Source organism: Solanum pennellii, chromosome 6 (genome assembly GCF_001406875.1).
Source record: "Solanum pennellii chromosome 6, SPENNV200".
In the NCBI taxonomy this organism is placed as follows: domain Eukaryota; kingdom Viridiplantae; phylum Streptophyta; class Magnoliopsida; order Solanales; family Solanaceae; genus Solanum; species Solanum pennellii.
Genome location: NC_028642.1, coordinates 18,941,309 through 18,959,619, shown reverse-complemented (window position 1 = coordinate 18,959,619; position 18,311 = coordinate 18,941,309). Strand labels below are relative to the sequence as shown.

The 18,311-nt window shown below is 34.4% G+C and overlaps 1 pseudogene; it reads right to left on the bottom strand.

Moving 5' to 3' along the window:
* Positions 1 to 8,473: 8,473 nt before the first annotated feature.
* On the bottom strand, positions 8,474 to 12,367 carry LOC107022158 (annotated as a pseudogene).
* Positions 12,368 to 18,311: the final 5,944 nt, after the last annotated feature.

The window sequence follows — 18,311 nt, the reverse complement described above, 5'->3', positions numbered from 1 at the left end:
AAAAATCTCATCTCTGTTAGAAAATTCACTACTGATAATTCTGTAACTGTTGCATTTGATCCTTTTGGTTTTTCTGTAAAGGATTTTCAGATGGGGAAGTAAATAATGAGGTGTGATAGTCGGGGCGACCTTTACCCAATTACTACTCCAATCAACAATCAAGCTACCTCTACTTTTGCCGCACTTTCTCCTGAACTTTGGCATGATCGGTTGGGTCATCCTAGTGCTCCTATTTTAGATTCTCTTAGGAACAATAAAAATATTGATTGTAATAGACTTTCAAGTTCTAGTATTTGTGGATCATGTGTTTTGAGAAAACATGTGAAGTTGCCGTTTGTTTGTTCGATTTCTAGTACGACTTGCCATTTGATATAATACATAGTGATCTTTGGTCATCTCCAATTTTGAGTTCTGCGGGATATCATTACTATGTTTTATTACTTGATGATTTTTCTATTTTGTGGACTTTTCTTTTAGCCCGAAAATTTGATGTATATGACACATTCTTGGTTTTTAGGAATCACATTCTCACCCAATTTGAACGTAATGTTAAAAACGTACAATGTGATAATGGGAGGGAGTTTGATAATGTTCCATTTTGGGAATTCTGTAAAAAACATGGATGTCTTTCCGTCTCTCTTGTCCTTATACTTCTTCACAAAATGGGAAGCCGAAAGAAAAATTCGTTCTATCAATAACATTAGTCGTACTCTTCTTGCCCATGCCTCACCTCCACCTTCTTTTTGGCATCATCCCTTACAAATGGCAACCTACCTTCTAAATATTCTTCCGAGCAAATTGTTGGGTAATAAATCACCTTTGGAAATTCTTTATAAAAGGGAGCCTTCTTATTCTCGTTTACGGGTTTTTGGGTGTTTGTGTTATCCACTTTTTCCATCTACAATTATTAATAAATTGCAACCCCGATCTACTCCATCTGTATTTTTGGGATTTCCCCCGAATCACTGTGGCTACAAATGATATGTTTTATCCTCTCTTAAAATTATCATTTGTAGACATGTTATTTTTTATAAGAATTCCTTCCCCTTTGCAAAGTTACATATTCCTTCTTCACAATATAATTTTTTGGACTCTGGACTAAATTCTTATGTTATTCAACATTTTAGAAATTCTAATGTTGCGTCCAACGACCCTCCACATCCTGCGGCCCATACCCCGACCCAATCTACTGCACCTGGAAGCACCTCTTTTTAGCAAGCCCAACCCGCTTCTCCCCCTACTGACTCTCCCCAACCCGCTTCTCCCCCTACTGACTCTCCCCAACCGCCCTCTGGGCCATCCTCCCTAGAAATCCCATCACCTAATTCCTCACCCCATACTTCCCCTTTGGCCCAAACACATTCCACACCATCAAACAATTTAGCACCACAGCCCACTCAAATTCTTGTCCAGCGGCAAAGAGTTGCGACCCGTAGCCAAGATGGGATATTTCAACCAAATAAAAAATATTCTTTTGTTTCTGAGATTACAAGGTCACCTTTGCCTCGTAATCCAATTGCGGATCTCTGTGATCCAAATTGGAAAATGGCCATGGATGATGAATATGATGCTCTTATTAAAAATGAGACGTGGGAGTTAATGCCCCGTCCACCTAATGTGAATATGATTCGTTCGATGTGGATTTTTACTCATAAAGTCAAATCTAATGGTGTTTTTGAGAGGCATAAAGCACGTCTTGTAGGTGATGGCAAAACACAGCAGGTTGGAATTGATTGTGGTGAGACATTTAGTCCGGTGGTCAAACCGGCTACAATATTGATTGTTATTAGTCTATTCTATCTCTGTCCAAAGCATGGCCAATTCATAAATTGGATGTCAAAAATGCATTTCTTTACGGTGAGCTTCAGCAAACTGTTTATATGCATCAAACCTTAGGGTACAGGGATTGTACTCATCCTGATTATGTTTGTCTGTTATGTAAGTCTTTGTATGGCCTTAAGAAAGCTCCCCAGGCTTGGTATAAGCGTTTTGCTGATTATGTTTTGTCCATTGGTTTCACTAATAGCCGGTGTGAAAATTCTCTATTCATCTACAACAAGGGTTTAGACATGGCTTACATTTTATTATATGTTGATGATATTATTCTTACTGCTTCGTCTGATGCTCTTCGGTGTTCTATCATAGCTCTTCTCAGTTCTGAATATGCTATGAAAGATTTGGGTCGTTTAAATTATTTTCTTGGTATTGCTATCACTTGACATAAGGGTGGTATGTTTCTTTCACAACGGAAATATGCTGAAGAAATAATTGAACGAGCCGGCATGTCCTCATGTAAATCGACTCTTACTTTGGTTGACTCCAAACCGAAAGTTAGCGCTAATTCTAGTGCTCCTTATGCTGATCCCACTCTTTACAGAAGTCTTGCAAGGGCCCTTCAATATCTCACTTTTACGCGTCAGGATATATCTTATGATGTTCAACAAATTTGTCTCCACATAAATAATCCGCGTATTGATCATTTTAATGCTCTCAAACGGATAATCCGGTATGTTAAGGGTACTTTGGATCATGGACTTCACCTTTATCCCTCTTCTTTTTCCACTCTTGTCTCTTACACTGATGCAGATTGTGGAGGGTGCCCAGACACCCGACGGTCTACATCTGGGTATTGTGTGTTTTTAGGAGACAACATGGTCTCATGGTCATCAAAACGATAACCCACATTGTCTCGTTCTAGTGCAGAGGCCGAATATCGTGGGGTGGCCAATGTCGTTTCCGAATCACGTTGGATTCGTAATCTTCTCTAAGAGTTGCATTGTCCGATTAAGAAAGACACACTTTTATACTGTGACAATGTAAGTGCTATTTATTTATTGGGTAATCCAGTACAACATCAGCGTACAAAACATATTGAAATGGATATCCACTTTGTTCGAGAAAAGGTTGCTCGTGGACAGGTTCATTTTTACATGTTCCATCCCATTATCAAATAGCGACATTTTCATGAAACGTCTTCCACATGCCTTGTTTGAAGAATTTCGGGACTATCTTAGCGTCCGCAAACCTCCCGCTTCGATTGTGCGGGGTGTTAAATATATTGTAAATATCTTGTATTATGGTAAATATCTTGTATTATGGTAAATATCTTTTATTATGGTAAATTAGTTAGGAGTATATTTTGTAGCTTTATTTATTGCTATCTTTGTGTATAAAAGGATCAGTAAAATAGAGTGATGGGATTGAGGAAAATATTTTTTCATACCCATTGATTTACGTCAACATATATTGCGGTTACACCCCAAGAACTTCCCCCATACTTTATTTTCCCTTTATTTAACTTGTTTTTACTACTTGTGACAAAACCCTCTTTTTGATATTTTATACTTTGGTATGACAAATTGAATTTACTTTGCTTTATTCGAAAATATCTTAAACTACTACTAACTAGAATTTCTACTACTAACTAGAAAGAAATTCTAGTTGACTTCTATTTTCACTACCATATCCTTGGGATGCGACCCCAACCCTTAGTTGGGTTACTATACTCGCTTTGATTCATAGACACTCAGACTGTAGGCTAGTATTGTTGATCACGATCACATTAGAAGCAACTAGTAGTCAAGCTAAGAAAGAGTGTCTGGCACTCAAATTCAGAAAAATCAGAGTTAACATAAGGGAAAATTGTGATAATACAAACTGATCATAGTTGTCTTTGTGACCAGCATAAATAGGCCTGATGGTCGACCGGCGCAAACAGGTGTGCCAGTGCTCTGCCAACAAACTTGCATGCTTTAGCATCTTCTGTACACGAATGTGGCAAAATTTTACGAACGAGACTGTGCATCAGTTGACAACAAAAGGGCTAAGGCCCTTAAAACTTCCATGGGTTCCTGGGACTAATTTGGAACCCTGTGCGCACAAATTATAATATGCTACCCCATTGAAATCACAATCAAAGTTCTCATCCAATGTGGTTTTGTTAAAAATTGGGCCCCACACAAAATTTTTATCTTAAGACAAATTCCACAAAAGGCCGTAGTACTAGCCATGAAAACTGAAGACCTAAACGAAGGGTCATTTTAAACCAAACTCAACATTTCGGGGCTAACCACACTTAACGAATTCTCATCTGAGCTTATTTACTCATATTCTTGGCTAAAGTTAAACTCGGCCTTTAACTTTAAAAGATAAAATGCATTCCTAAACGCATAGACTCATGTTGAAAGCCTCGGGAGTCATGTCGAGTATGCTACTAGCCTAAAATTACCCTTCTGGAGCTGATGGAATCGTTCAAACTTGATTCTATGGCAAACTTCATGAAATTTTGATAAAAAAATTATCGTTCAATGATTAAAAGCTCCCAAAACATCAAAACTCACATAAAAACAAAACCAACGATCATGTGAACAAACTGTCGGTCCCAACAAGTCATAAATGACTTGGGGTCCCTAGATAAGGCTCTAAATCAAAAATGGAGAGCATAAACACTAAAATAACATTATGATCATTCTAATATCCACTACTAAAATTGAATTTTGTTTGCAAAGTAAGAGTGAAAAAGTACCTGAAGGCTTTAACAAGCCAAGAAAATGCCCTCGCTTATCATGCTGAGTCTCTAAGTGTTATCCTCAACTAGATGATACCTCCAATGGACTTTAACCATAGAAATGTCTCTCAAGCTCTACCACCGCACATCTCAGGAGAAAAGGGCAACTGGCCCCTCTACGAAGGTCAATATATCATCCAACACTATTGCTTCATACTAAAGCACATGTGTTTCATCAAGCAATTATCAGTGCAACAACAAAACATGAAAGATTTGATGGATAGATATGAATATTAGAGGCAAATCTAACTCATAAGCAATCTCTCCAACTATTCAAATTATCTCTTAAGTCCCAATATACCTAGGACTATGCTTTCCTCACCTCCCAAATATTATCACACCCTTCATGGGTGACACACAGAGGAAAACTCTACAACCAACTGAAAATCATAAAGGTCATCTCCTATAATTAGCATAGATCATGTGCCTACTCTGCTCTGTCTGATTCTATCTTAGAAACACCCTCACATGCTACAGAGTCACCTTAATCAATTATTTTCCATGCAATCTAGGATCTATAGACTCTAAAAAGCGTCAATGTTGGCCATATAAGGCCTCAAATGGGGCCATTTTAATGATAAAATGCTAGCTATTACTACAAGAAAAAAAGTCTCTATGGAAGGTAAATGTAGTCCCTGAAATTGAAAATCAGGTCCCAAATGTGCGATTGAGACAAGAAAAAACTTGTCCTTACTCGTCCCTGGTCGTAACTGGCAAATAAGGAGGAGTTCGAGAAACTAGTCCTGAATGCTCTTTGAGACTAGAATTTATTTGGTTGTGAAATCCTTTAAGGACTGTATATCTAGTCTCAGCATTTAGGTCGTTAAACCTCTTATGTGACCTTCTACAACATGGTAATAATAGTGTTTTAAAGACGAGTACGTGACCTGGTCCTCAAATAGTGTTAGAGACCATTAACAATCAGCTCCTAGTATAGTTGTAGCGACCAAAACAAACTAGTCCTAGAGAAGATCTGTAGAAGAACAAACTGGTCCTAAAATATCTTTACAGACAAGCATCATTTCTCGTCCTAGCTTGTTCATTAGAGACGAGCAATACTTTTGATTGTAAATTAACCTTTAGACACAATAATTTTGGTCTCTAATTAACAAGGATTGATCCTACGACTATCGATATAACAAGAATATGTACTCATCAACAAATATTAAATAATGACTAGAAAAAAATATTGATACAAAATTAAAAGATGATATAGAAATAGGGGAGAGGATGGTAGAAAAAAAGAGTGTGATTGATAACAATAAATTTGTTAACATCCCGTGATGTTAGTTTCAATATTTTCTTAATAAACAAAAAGACATAGATAACATTCAATATTTTGCATAATTAACATTCATCGCAAAATAACAGTAATGAGTTAGTGCATCTTCTAAACTTGTATCTTCACTTAAGAATGAAAAAAAGTTGGCAGAAAACTTAGGACCCGTTTTGCAGGAAGTATTAATCAAAACAATCCATGGATTAAAATATAGTCCAATAAAAACATTGTTTGGTTACTTTATTTAACCTAATTCATGGATTAGTTATACCTCATACAAGGTCTTATTTTATCCCTAGGAAAGGGAGGGATAGCTAATCCAAGGTTTAGCAATCCTTGGATAAGACCCCTTAAATGACTAAATTATCCCCAATTTTTTTTTCCTGTTTTTTTTTTGTAATTCATGTTCTTTTTTTATTTATATGAGAATATTTATAAACGTTCGTTTAATTCTCCAAATTTATTCCATGTAATTTGATGATTTCACAAACTAATATTTTTTTCTCCATGTTTGAGTTGTTATATTGGGTTGGTTTTTTATTTTTTTGTTTTTAAATGTAGTTCGTCAATTGACCACGTGAACTATTTTTTTTAAATAATCTAAGCGTATTTGAACAATTTAAGTAGCCTTAAATTCATGTTAAGTGCAAGGTATATTTGACCAACAAAAAATTAGAAATATACCATGTGACATATCACACCTCAAAATTAAAAATATTTTTATATTTTTTTTTTAAATTTTTCTTGACTAGTTAAATGAAACATAATCTCACAATAACTAAAGGGTATAATAGGAAATAAACTTTTTCTAAAGTTTTAAACCAAACATAAGACTAGGTAGGAAATAATGAACCAAACAATTGCTAAAAAATAATCCCTGCACTACTAAACTCTGCATTACTAATCCATGCATTACTAAACCATGCATTATGCATCTTTGTACCAAACGACCCCATAATGTTAAGTCTTTGTCAAGTGATATCAAGAATCACCTACAAAAGCTGCAACAAATAAGAAAAAACTATTTAAAAAAATTCAAGAAACATTAATCAAGAAGCCAACATTTATTTTGAAGAACTATAACTACATAATATATAGTGAAATAACTTCGAAACAATGGGTAAACAGAAAATGGGCATGTTCTGGATGAACAACTTCACAGAAAATGGTAAAACATAGAAATTGACAAAAATATATGCAGAAAATTTTAAGAAAAAAGTTTATATCATTATGCAGTTGTGCGGAAAATTTAAAAAAAAAACAGAGCCTAACATAAGTAAGAAAATGCTCCATTTATTCTCTTAATGTTGCACCCACAAGGATAGGGATCAGACCGTAGAAGCCTGGCCCTACACGTTCAAGAACCAACCTGGACCTCTTTTCTATGTGACTTATTGGAATTTGAGAAACCAATGGTACAAATGTGACGATGCATGGATAACTAAATTTGATGAAGTTGTTGAGGCCTAACAATGTTATTTGATGTACTATGTATAGAAGATGCTCTAGCACAAGAAATGTGAGGATATTAGTTGCCAGCAATTTTCGATGCGAGCAGACACATTTGTTTAGATAGTTGGTTGCTGTTAGAACTTCACATTTTGTGTTTCTGACTTGGACAGGTATGATGCAATGTTGCAGAAGTACAATTTTTTTTTTTTAAAAGTTTGTGTCATTATGTTGTTGTACCGAAAATAAAACACAGAGTTATAGGATCCAGATGTGGGATGCAGGGCTACCATTCGAATTTGTATTTTTGCACTGAAGAGTCTAGAAATGTAAAATACCTACAGATGACTAATTATGGACTATGAAAATTGTAGTTGTGTCAAGGTGTTGGTGTAACAATCCATCAAAATAACAAGAAACCATGCAAATCACAAACACCTAACCTGAGGATTAAAACAACAACATGGTGGGAAGTAAATTGTTGTTCTAAGCTCAAACCTTGTGCATGAAGGATAGTGTTAAATATAGACAAATCGCAATCACCTAACCTGAGGATAAGAACTTATCAAATAAGAGAAGGAGAAGGAGGAAAGCTATATAAGTACACAATCTGCCACATTTCTCTAGTGTGGCATTAACATTTTTCAGCCTACTGGATTCTGCCAATATGAATCACTGGGTACAAACACAACCACTAGAAGATGGTACATTGTCGACCATAAGACATGGTGTAACCAGATAGTATAGCGAGAGAACTCGGTAGATAAGTTCCGACAATATTTTCATATTTCCAATAACCTATGCTAGGTTGCGACTGCTATTGCTATGGTGACTGCTCTATTTTTTGAGTAATCCTTGAGAAATGATTAAAACGGTTTCACAATCATAGTAGTTGGTGAGGTCTACAAGTGTTTTTATGTGATTCTAGCCAAAAGGAGAAAAAAAACAAGCACTTTTTCAGCAATAACAACAGTACACTAATATAGAAGTGTGGAATGTACATAGTGTCAAGAAATGTTGTAGCAGTGCATAAAACAATGAAACAGAGAGGTTGGAAGCAACATTGAAAGACTAGTAAATTGATATTAATCACACAATCATTATGATGCGACATCTCAACAAAATGAATTAAAAGTTCGGTATCATATTACTTACTTGGTCAGTTGAAAAGGATGTGGTCATTCAGTTGAAAGAGATGATGTTATCGGTGGGACTTGTGATTGCTGAGAAGCGAAGAATTGTTTCATTTTCATTTTTTCTTTCATCTCATTTTCTATGGTAGACAAGCGATTATTCAAAGATGTATTTTCCTCGTTCAGAAATTTGTTTTCTTTAATCAAGGATTTGAAATCCTCTCGAATTGAATGTAGCACAGACAACTATTCTACCTTTGATGAAGTTCCACCTTTCAAGTCTTTTACCTTTACTCCACCCCCAAATCCAAATACATGGCTGCGCTTTTGAGGTCCAATATATTTTTCAATAATTTCTATAGTAGGTAGGGATGGATATGCTTGAACCATTTCTTCGAGTTGAGCCAACAAACTATGTTATTGAACATTTTCTATCATAACACATCAATTTCAAGTGACTAATATATTCAATTTACCAAACACACATGTTTTTCAATTGCTTCAGGTTCAACAAGCTTGTTTTCTTTCTTACGAGTCTCAAAGAAAATAGTCGTCATATCTGGTGGATTTGTCATCTTTTCCGCCCTTTACATCTAAGTAAAATATGTCAAAACATACCTCATAAATAATCTATTTAGGTTAATAATGTTATTATATTACCTATTGATAGATAATCTCTCTAATAGGCTTGCTACTGATATGAAGAAGCATCTTAAACTTAGCTCGGTTTGTTGCATTTATGTTGGTTCTTGCCTGTATTTATTCAAAATAAGCTTTTAGTGAAAATACTTATAAAACTATCTTTCCCTAAGGAAATACAAACCACTAATATTATGAACCTGGATGTTGCTTATAAATGAAAGAAGTAGCGAGTTGCATTTTAGGAGGATAAATAGAAATAACAGGACACACAGAAAAGCTAATTAAGTTGCGGATATACTCTCCAAATAAGCCATACATTTTGACAAAATTGTGTACACCAAGACATCTAAAGTCTTCCTACAGAATCTTTTGGATCTTACAAAATAGATAAACGTGGCATGACCAGTTTCAGATTAATAAAAATAAATTAGGCATAGGTTAGCTAGTTGGTGCATCTAGGATATTAGGAAATGTGTAGCGAGACGTGTTCTATACTTGGGTTTGTTTTCATATATGTAAGGTGCTAAAGAGGGAAATCAAACTGCAGAAAATAGTAGCAAAGTAGACTATTAATTCAGTAAGCATAACTGAAAACTTTCAGAAGCAAAATATTGCTTTACTAACTATACCCATACTTTTTGTCTACTCCCCTTGGAGCATATTTAAGAGACTGTTGAATGAATTAGCTTGTCCTTCACATATTTTGCATGCAAATATCCTCTCCATTTGTTCCATAGCTCATTCATTCATGCCAAGATATGATCACGATGGTCATTCATATCAACAGTCTCAAATTTATGATACAACAATTGAAAAATGAGTTATTATCTACCGGCCATATCTCTGTTTCTCAAAAATTTGTTTTCAAGTCATAACACACTCTAAGGTCTTGATTATAGATAATCTATCTGTTACAATTGATTATAGATGCTAGCCGTTGTAGATAGACTTCTAATATCAGGAACATTGACTATATGAACAGAACAGACAATGTATCAGTAACACTAAAGAATTTGAATCAGGTGAATATTGGTTACCTCAACGGCTGACCACATGTGATTAAACTTTTCTTGCTTAATATCATGCCATGATGATACTCCCAAGGGACAAATATTACGATCACGAACAACTTTCCCCAAATGCCTTGAAAAAGGATTTTTATTTGTTCCAAATGATTGATTATTGTATAAGGTTACTTTTAGCTTTCGTCAAATTTCAAGTGAAGCAACTTCTTTGCACTTGTTGCTTCCTTGAATTTCTCTTACCTTGGTAGAATTAGATGAACCTACAGTTGCATAATTTGATTAAGAAAACTATTACAATCAGATTCGAGTGTAGGATTTAATAACATATGAATTAATAAAGATAGCATACCGTATTCAGTGGTTTGAGAGTGTTTCATAAATTGATCACTAGATAGAGGCAATGAAACATTGGTTTGCTCACCCTCTTTCTGAAGAACAATTTTTTTCACTTTTTGAATTTCTTGACTAGAGGAGAACGTAGAACCTAATTTTGTGTTTTTAGAAAGAGTTTCCATATATTATTAGCACGAACAACACTCTTGTTGAAAGATCCTACTTTATCTTTTGAAACTCCTATAGATGAGCTCAATGATCAAGATTTTTACTTTAGATCATTTCCTATAGTAGTTGGGCCCGCTAGCGTAACACAAGAGTTTATGAAAAGAATTGAAAACAATAGATTTGCCCAAAAACATATGTTTGAAAAAATCTTATTTGCTTCGACTATTTGGGTGTATTTCTCAACTTCAATAGAAGATGGAGGAAATGAAGTATTAATTTGCATTTTCTCTTTCTCAAGAACATTGAGTTCTTATCTATCATTTGTATTCCTTGACTAGAGAACATGGTAGACTTTTTAAGTCCTTGCTCTAGTCCCTTCTCGATAGAACCTGAAAAAGAAAGACAAATCATATTACCAATAAACAATATATTCTGCATAAAACAGACTAATCAAAGATTATATTACATGATAGTAGAAGGACTATAGATGCCTTAAACTGTGCTATTTTATAAGTGGATGAATCAATCAGAAGACATGAGAAGGACTAAAAATGTATATAGTTTCTTAAGGTAATTCTACATCATAAGACATTGGTGAATATTGTTTTATTTCACAAGAGTTTGGGATTCGACAGTTAATACTCAAATGGAATGATTAATACAATGGTGACATTTGTTTCAGATTTCCAGTAAAGTTGTCCATAAAACAAAGCACTCAAGAATTTATTTAAAGTTTCAATCTATTGTTCGAAATGACCAGTAAACAATAAGTTTCGCATTTAAAAAAACACTTAGGGATTGACATTCCACACCTCCTTTTTAAAGATAAAATGCAGAAAGCAGGAAAAAGATATTTCTCTTCAACATAATTAAAGATTTTTGTCATAAACTGAAGTAAAAGAATACAAAATATCTTACTTGTTTAAATTTATGTGATGTACTTCTTAACTAGATCACTTGATTGAGGAAATAAACTCTTAGATGGAATATCCGCTTTCTCACTCAATGATTTAAGCCCTCGTCCCCGTCCCTTTCCTATAGCACGAAGCGCGATAAATGTATATCTTATAGTACTCTTCATATTAGAACTAACCTCCTTTTCGATCTTGAGTGATTTCATCTTGAACCTGCAAAAAAAGTCAAAATTTTGAATTAGAACCTGAAAAATATGTAACAATGTAGTAATAAAGGAAATTATTCCATCATAATGTTTAACAATGCATATATTAATTCTTAAGAAATACTTCACCTCATTAGTTGTTTTTCTTTTCATTTGTGAAGGACTTTCTATTTCTACAATATTATCACTCATTTGATCCACAATCTCATAGGCATCACGAGGTTGGGTCTTCCTCACTACTTTCCATCCTTTGTTGGAATTATCAGTAGCATAAAGCACTTGACATGCTTTATCCTCTAAAACAAATGGCTCATTTATTTTCAAAAATCTATCCGCATTAACACTCACGAAATCATACTCATCCTTTTTAACCCCTTTTACTTCATCATACACAACAAAACAATTACATCGAAATAAAACAACTCTTCTATAAATGAAAAATTGCAACTCAATTACATTTATTAGAACTCCATTGTAATCAATGTTCTAACTATCTTAATCATTCTCACCCAATAGAACACCACCAGAATTTTGAGTCCTCATTTTCTTATCATAAGCTTCTACATGAAATCTATATCCATTAACGACGTAACCATTAGAAAGCGTCGAATATTTTATGGGACCGCGTGAAAATGTGAGTAGATCTTCCATGACACGACTATAATCTCTTTTATGCAATTGTGTGACCTATCAATAAGATAAATTAAATACTTTAGAATGAGTATTAAGATATTAGAATATAAAATTTGATATTTATGTATTAAATACCCTATCTTTAAACCATTCAATAAATTGTTGATTCCATTAAGCATCAGACAAGTGTCGAGCATTCTCATGAGTTTGTGCAAACTCTCTACAAAATTAAAGTGAACCATAGTTCTCAAATAGAAAATAAATTTCCCTAAAAGAAATAATAATAATGAGATGGAATGAAAGAACTCTTAATATTTGAGATATGGTATGACTTCATCACTATTATTTAGTATGTATATACGTGCTTGTTCTAATTTATCTGATTAAAGCTCACAAGCATCTTCAGGTTCTACACTTCAAGGTTGACTAAATATAGATAACCCACCATCCAATTGCTTTAAACCACCATTACAATGTCGTTCAGGCCGATTGAACCTTGTGTCGACTTTACGCAGATACCATGAACATAGTGTCATACATTCATTTGCAATGTAGCCCTACAATGCACCTTATAGCAAGCTCTATTACCAATTAGAGATTTGAATAAATATAACCATCTTTCCACAGTGTACATCCACTGATAATGAGTCGGTCCAGCAATATTAGCTTCAGTAGCTAAAAATGAACAGGTAAGTGCACCATAACATTAAAAAATGAAGGAGGACATTTTCTAACTTGTAAAGTGTTATGGGTATTTGCACTTTAATATGTTCCAAGTTATCAATTCTTAACTCCATTGATCAAAAAACACTAAAAATATAGATAATTCAATAAGAGGTTCACACACTTCATTGGACAACATACCTCGAACAGCAAGAGGGAGTAGATGTTGCAAGAGAATATGACAATCATGACTTTTAAATCTAGAAATCTTGTGACCTTTCAGGTTCACACATTGAGAAATATTTGATGAAAAATCATCAGGAACCTTTATATTCTTTAAGAAAAGGCAAAGGGAAAATGCACAAGTACCTCCTCAACATATATCTAAAATCTCAGAGACACACTTATACTATACTAAGGTCCTATTACCCCCTGAACTTATTTTACTAGTAATTTTCTACCCATTTTCGGCCCATGTGGCACTAGCTTGGGAAAAAAGATCAACCAATGTTGGGCCCACAAGATAGTGCCACGTAGACCGCAAAAGAGTAGAAAAATTACTTATAAAATAAGTTGAAGGGGGTAATAGAAACTTAGTATAATATAAGTGTGTCTCTGAAATTTCGGACATATGTTGAGGGATACTTGTGCATTATCCCAAAAGGCAAAGTTTGTGGTTATCTTCTGGAGAGAGTGTATAGCATGCTGTTGGAACTTCAATTTTCTCCCCTTTTTGGATGGGGTGTATTTCCAACCTTATCTTCATCTCTTGCAAGTCTAATCATGTTTTAATTGTGTTCTTGGTATTACCTTTGAAATTCCTGATTGTCTCCATGATATTATCACATATATATTTTTTTCAATATGCATAACATCCAAATTATGTCGCAACAAAAGGCCTTTCCAATATGGAAGTTCAAAAAAAATATTTTTCTTGTTTCAATTATATATCCTCTCGATTTTCATGAGATATCTTCTTTCTTTTCTTAGGATCCTTTGATAACTGTAGCCCTTCAAGATCTTAAACTTGATTAAGTATCACAATACCAAAACACACTTTTGGTGGGGGCTTTTCTTCATTGTACCATTAAATGACTCTTTATCAATTCTCCATTTTTTATTCTAAGAAAAAGAACACCGATGACCCATAAAATATTACTTCTTACCATTAGTCAATTCACTTGAGGAAGTGTCTTTATTGCATCATGGTAATGCTAATTTTCCTTTTGTACTCCACTAGATAAATTTTCATATGCTAGAAAGTTATTGATTTTCCACAATAAAGAAGCATGTAATTGAAAATTTGTTCTTGTATTTGAATCATAGGTCTCAATACCAACATCTCAGAACTCCTTCGATTCCTCTATTAAAGGCTGAACATATGTATCATTTGCATCTCCTGGACCATTTAGACCCAGAATAAGCATTGACCAAATAAAATTATCTTGCTTCATACACAATCAAGGTGGTAAATTATAAGGAATTAGAACCACATACAAATGCTATGTGAAGTTTTGAATTTCCAAATGGTTAAAATTCATCACTAACACGTCCAAGTAGAACATTATGAGGCTCAACCATAAAAGAAGGATGAAGTTCATCAATTGACTTTCATGCCATTGAATCAGTCGGATGCCTCATTATTCCATCATTAACTCTTTTATCATTGTGCCATGTTATCAAAGAAGATGTCTTTGTAGACATAAATAACCTCTGAAGTCTAGGCTTTAAAGGAATATAGCGTAAACTCTTTAACACTATCTTTTTACCTTTTTATTTTTTATTTCACCACTATGAGTATTTATTTTTCATCTGGATGCACCACAAACTTTTCAAGAATCAACTAAGCTATCCTCCTTTTAATATAACATGCAATCATTAGTTGACGAATTGATCTTGTCATATGAAAGCCCGAGTTGTATAATAATCTTCTTTGCCTCATATATGAATTCGGCAAATTACCTCCATTGGGTAACAACACCCCTTTCAACAATTTCAATAACATTGTAAATGATGCATTACTCAAACAACCCATATTTTTTATATGCAGCAACTTGATCAAAGAAGAAAGCTTTGAAGCTTTTGAATTTTTGTATAATGGAAACTGAAATCCTTCAATAGGCTATAAAATTTTCTTCCTTCAGCATTTTGATCCTCCTCAAGTAAATCATCACAATCTGTATGTGTAGTTCCTCCTTAAATATTAGGATATAAATCTCTCAACAGTTCTTCTACTTCATCATCATTCTCACATTCATCTACATCATCACCTTCTTCATCTTCTGATGTATCTTCAGATTTTGATTCTAATTTTGATAATTGACAATGGCTCACCCGAAGGTTCTCCATGATGATACAAAAAGTGTAATTGTGAATTATTCCATATACTATAAAATGTGTCTCAACAACTTTACGAGTTCCTAAAGTTGTATTGTAACATTTGACGAATGGACATCGTATTTCATATTCTTCTCGTGTTCTTTGAAAAGCATATTCCGAGAACTTTTGCACGCCGAGTAAGTAGGTTTCATCTAGTCGATTAGCAACAAGTTGCATACACTTCTTACAATGTTCCATAACCTTTAAGAGTACATAAAATTTAGATTAAAAAAATAATTCATAAGAGATATACTTAGATCCACAGAGTTAACAGTTACAATCAGATTTCCACAAAAATTCTCTCTGTGAGACAAAATGAACAGAAATTCTCACACTACTAATTCAAGTACACTCTTACTGGTCTGCTATACTAATACTGCCTAAGAGAGTAATGAAGAGAATCACTGCAATTTGCCGAAACTTTCTATGGATTAGTCTGCTTCACACAAATAAACCCGCACTCATAGCATGTGACTTGGTGTGCAGACCTCAGAAAGAGGGAGGGTTGGGGATAATAGAAGGGATAACATGGAATGAATCAGTTGTGGCAAAGGAAGTCTAGCATATTACAAACAAAGAAGACATTATGTGGGTGAAATGGGTAAACTATATTTATCTGAAAGGTACATATTGGTGTTAGTACAATAATTTGTCAGGTTCATGTTGGTATTGGAAGACAATATGTGGACTAATAATAAAATATACATCTGGATATGTTCAGAATGGGTGGCTCAAACGAGCAGGGAAATACACTATTAAAAGTGGCTTCATGTGGAGAAGGGGACAAGGAAATGAATGGCCATTTCTGAGAGGGGTATGGAACATCAGCATTATCCCTAAGAATCAATTCACATGTTGGTTAGCTATTAATGGAAGATTACTAACCAAAGAAAGACTGAAGTTAATTTATTTGATCACAGATATGAAATGTGAACTGTGTGGAAGCATGACGAGAACATATAACATCTTTTCTTTAAATGTGCTTTCTCTCAAGCATGTCTAAAAAACATAATGAAGTGGCTCCAAATTTAAATAGTTCAACAATATATAAATGGGTGGTGGAATAGAATTGCTAGAAAGGCTGCGGGAAAAGTAAGAAAAGCATTCCTATGGACCATAACAACAGGAGTTATATATCACATATGGGGTGTACGAAATGAAGCATGCTAGAATCGAGTCCCAAATCCAAGATCAGTTTGCAACAAAATACAACTGGAATGTACACACAAGATACTTGAGGTACTAAATAAAAAGCACACGTGTAAACAAAAATGGATAGAAAATAGGTTGAAAAGAGTGGGAGACGATCAGAAACTTTTGGGAGATGTAGATAGGATAGATAACCAAGATTAGCTAGGTTACTAGAGTGGGAGCCGATCAGAAATTTTTGGGATATTTAGATAGGATAGATAACCAAGATTAGCTAGGTTACTATCCTTTCGTTCTGTTTTTCTTAGGGTTTGACAAGGATGTAATGCTACTGCTGCTTTTTGAATGAGAATATGTTGGTTTTTCGACCAAAAAAAATAGGGCTGAAGCTGAAATGGCGACCTATGGTAGTGAATAGTGCATTGATAATGACTTTAGAAATGTGCATCTCAAAGTTGATTATATAATAATTTTTTTGACATGATCAGCATTCAACAGTCAAGAAACTAGCAACCTCAACCTTAGAAATACTATTCATATTTTGAAGACCGAAGACGTGGAAATTATGTACTATTATAGGAAAGCAACAAAGTTGCGCACTTCATGGAAAAATTGTCATCTAACAGTGCCTTCTTTATCTTTTTCTTAAGATTTTCCTGAGAATAAACTTGATTTCATTGTTTTAACAGTTGATCATCTAATGTTCTTGTTTTGTCTCTTTTGAAAATTAAGTGAATCTTCAAATCTTTAATTAGACTTAAATGATATCCATCTTAGTAATTTAAACTAATCAACCGAAAAATCCCTTCAAAATTTCTATTTATATTCAAAGAAATGTCATTGAATACTTACACAAAAGTGTTGGGAAAGACAAGGCACTAATAAAGAATGCCTGACAGGATAACAGCGGAAGAATACCCAAGTCTTTACTTTCCCTTTTCGATTTGAACCAAGAGAAGACAAACAACCACAAGCACTATGATAGTAAGGCACCAAGTAGCCAAACTACGACCGAGAGTTTCGCCTTTTGTTTCAACCAAACAAATATAACAAGGCAATAATAAACCAATCACACAAGACACAATGATTTACGTGGAAAACCCTTCGATGTGAAGAGTAAAAAACCACGGGACCAAATGCTCCACTATAATCACCAAGAGTTACAATATTGTTCTACAAATTGGCCACAAAACAAGTGCCAAACAACGAGCAACAAAAAAATAAGATTGCACCAAATCTAGAGAATTAAATGAGCAAAATCACCAATTTCGCAGCTACTGTTCATGACAGCAAAACTGAAGCTGCAGGCCACCAAATCCAACTCTGTCAGTTCCTAATCAAAGATTGAGATGAAGATAATATGCTGTCCAAAAATCAGCTCAATCGGACAAGAAACGAAGCGGGAATCGCAATTTGAAGTTTGCTGTGAGGGCTGAATTTTGACTGCGAAAACTGCTCTCTTTCTCTCTTTTTGGCTGCTGAAAAAACTCTCTGTGTATATGAAAATAAGACCTGAATAGGCTTATATTTTCCTCATAAGAATGGGCCTATGGGAAAAATGGGTTGGTCCAAATTGAGCTTTTATTTATCCACATAGGAAGGGAAAAATGCCCATAACCCAACAATTCTCCCCCTCACGACTATGTGGAGGAGACCGCCATCCCGGCGACCATGCAACAATCTTCAAACTTCCCTCTTGGCAAAGCTTTAGTCATCATATCGGAACCATTGTCATTTGTATGAATCTTTTCAAGCTCAAGCAACTTAGAAT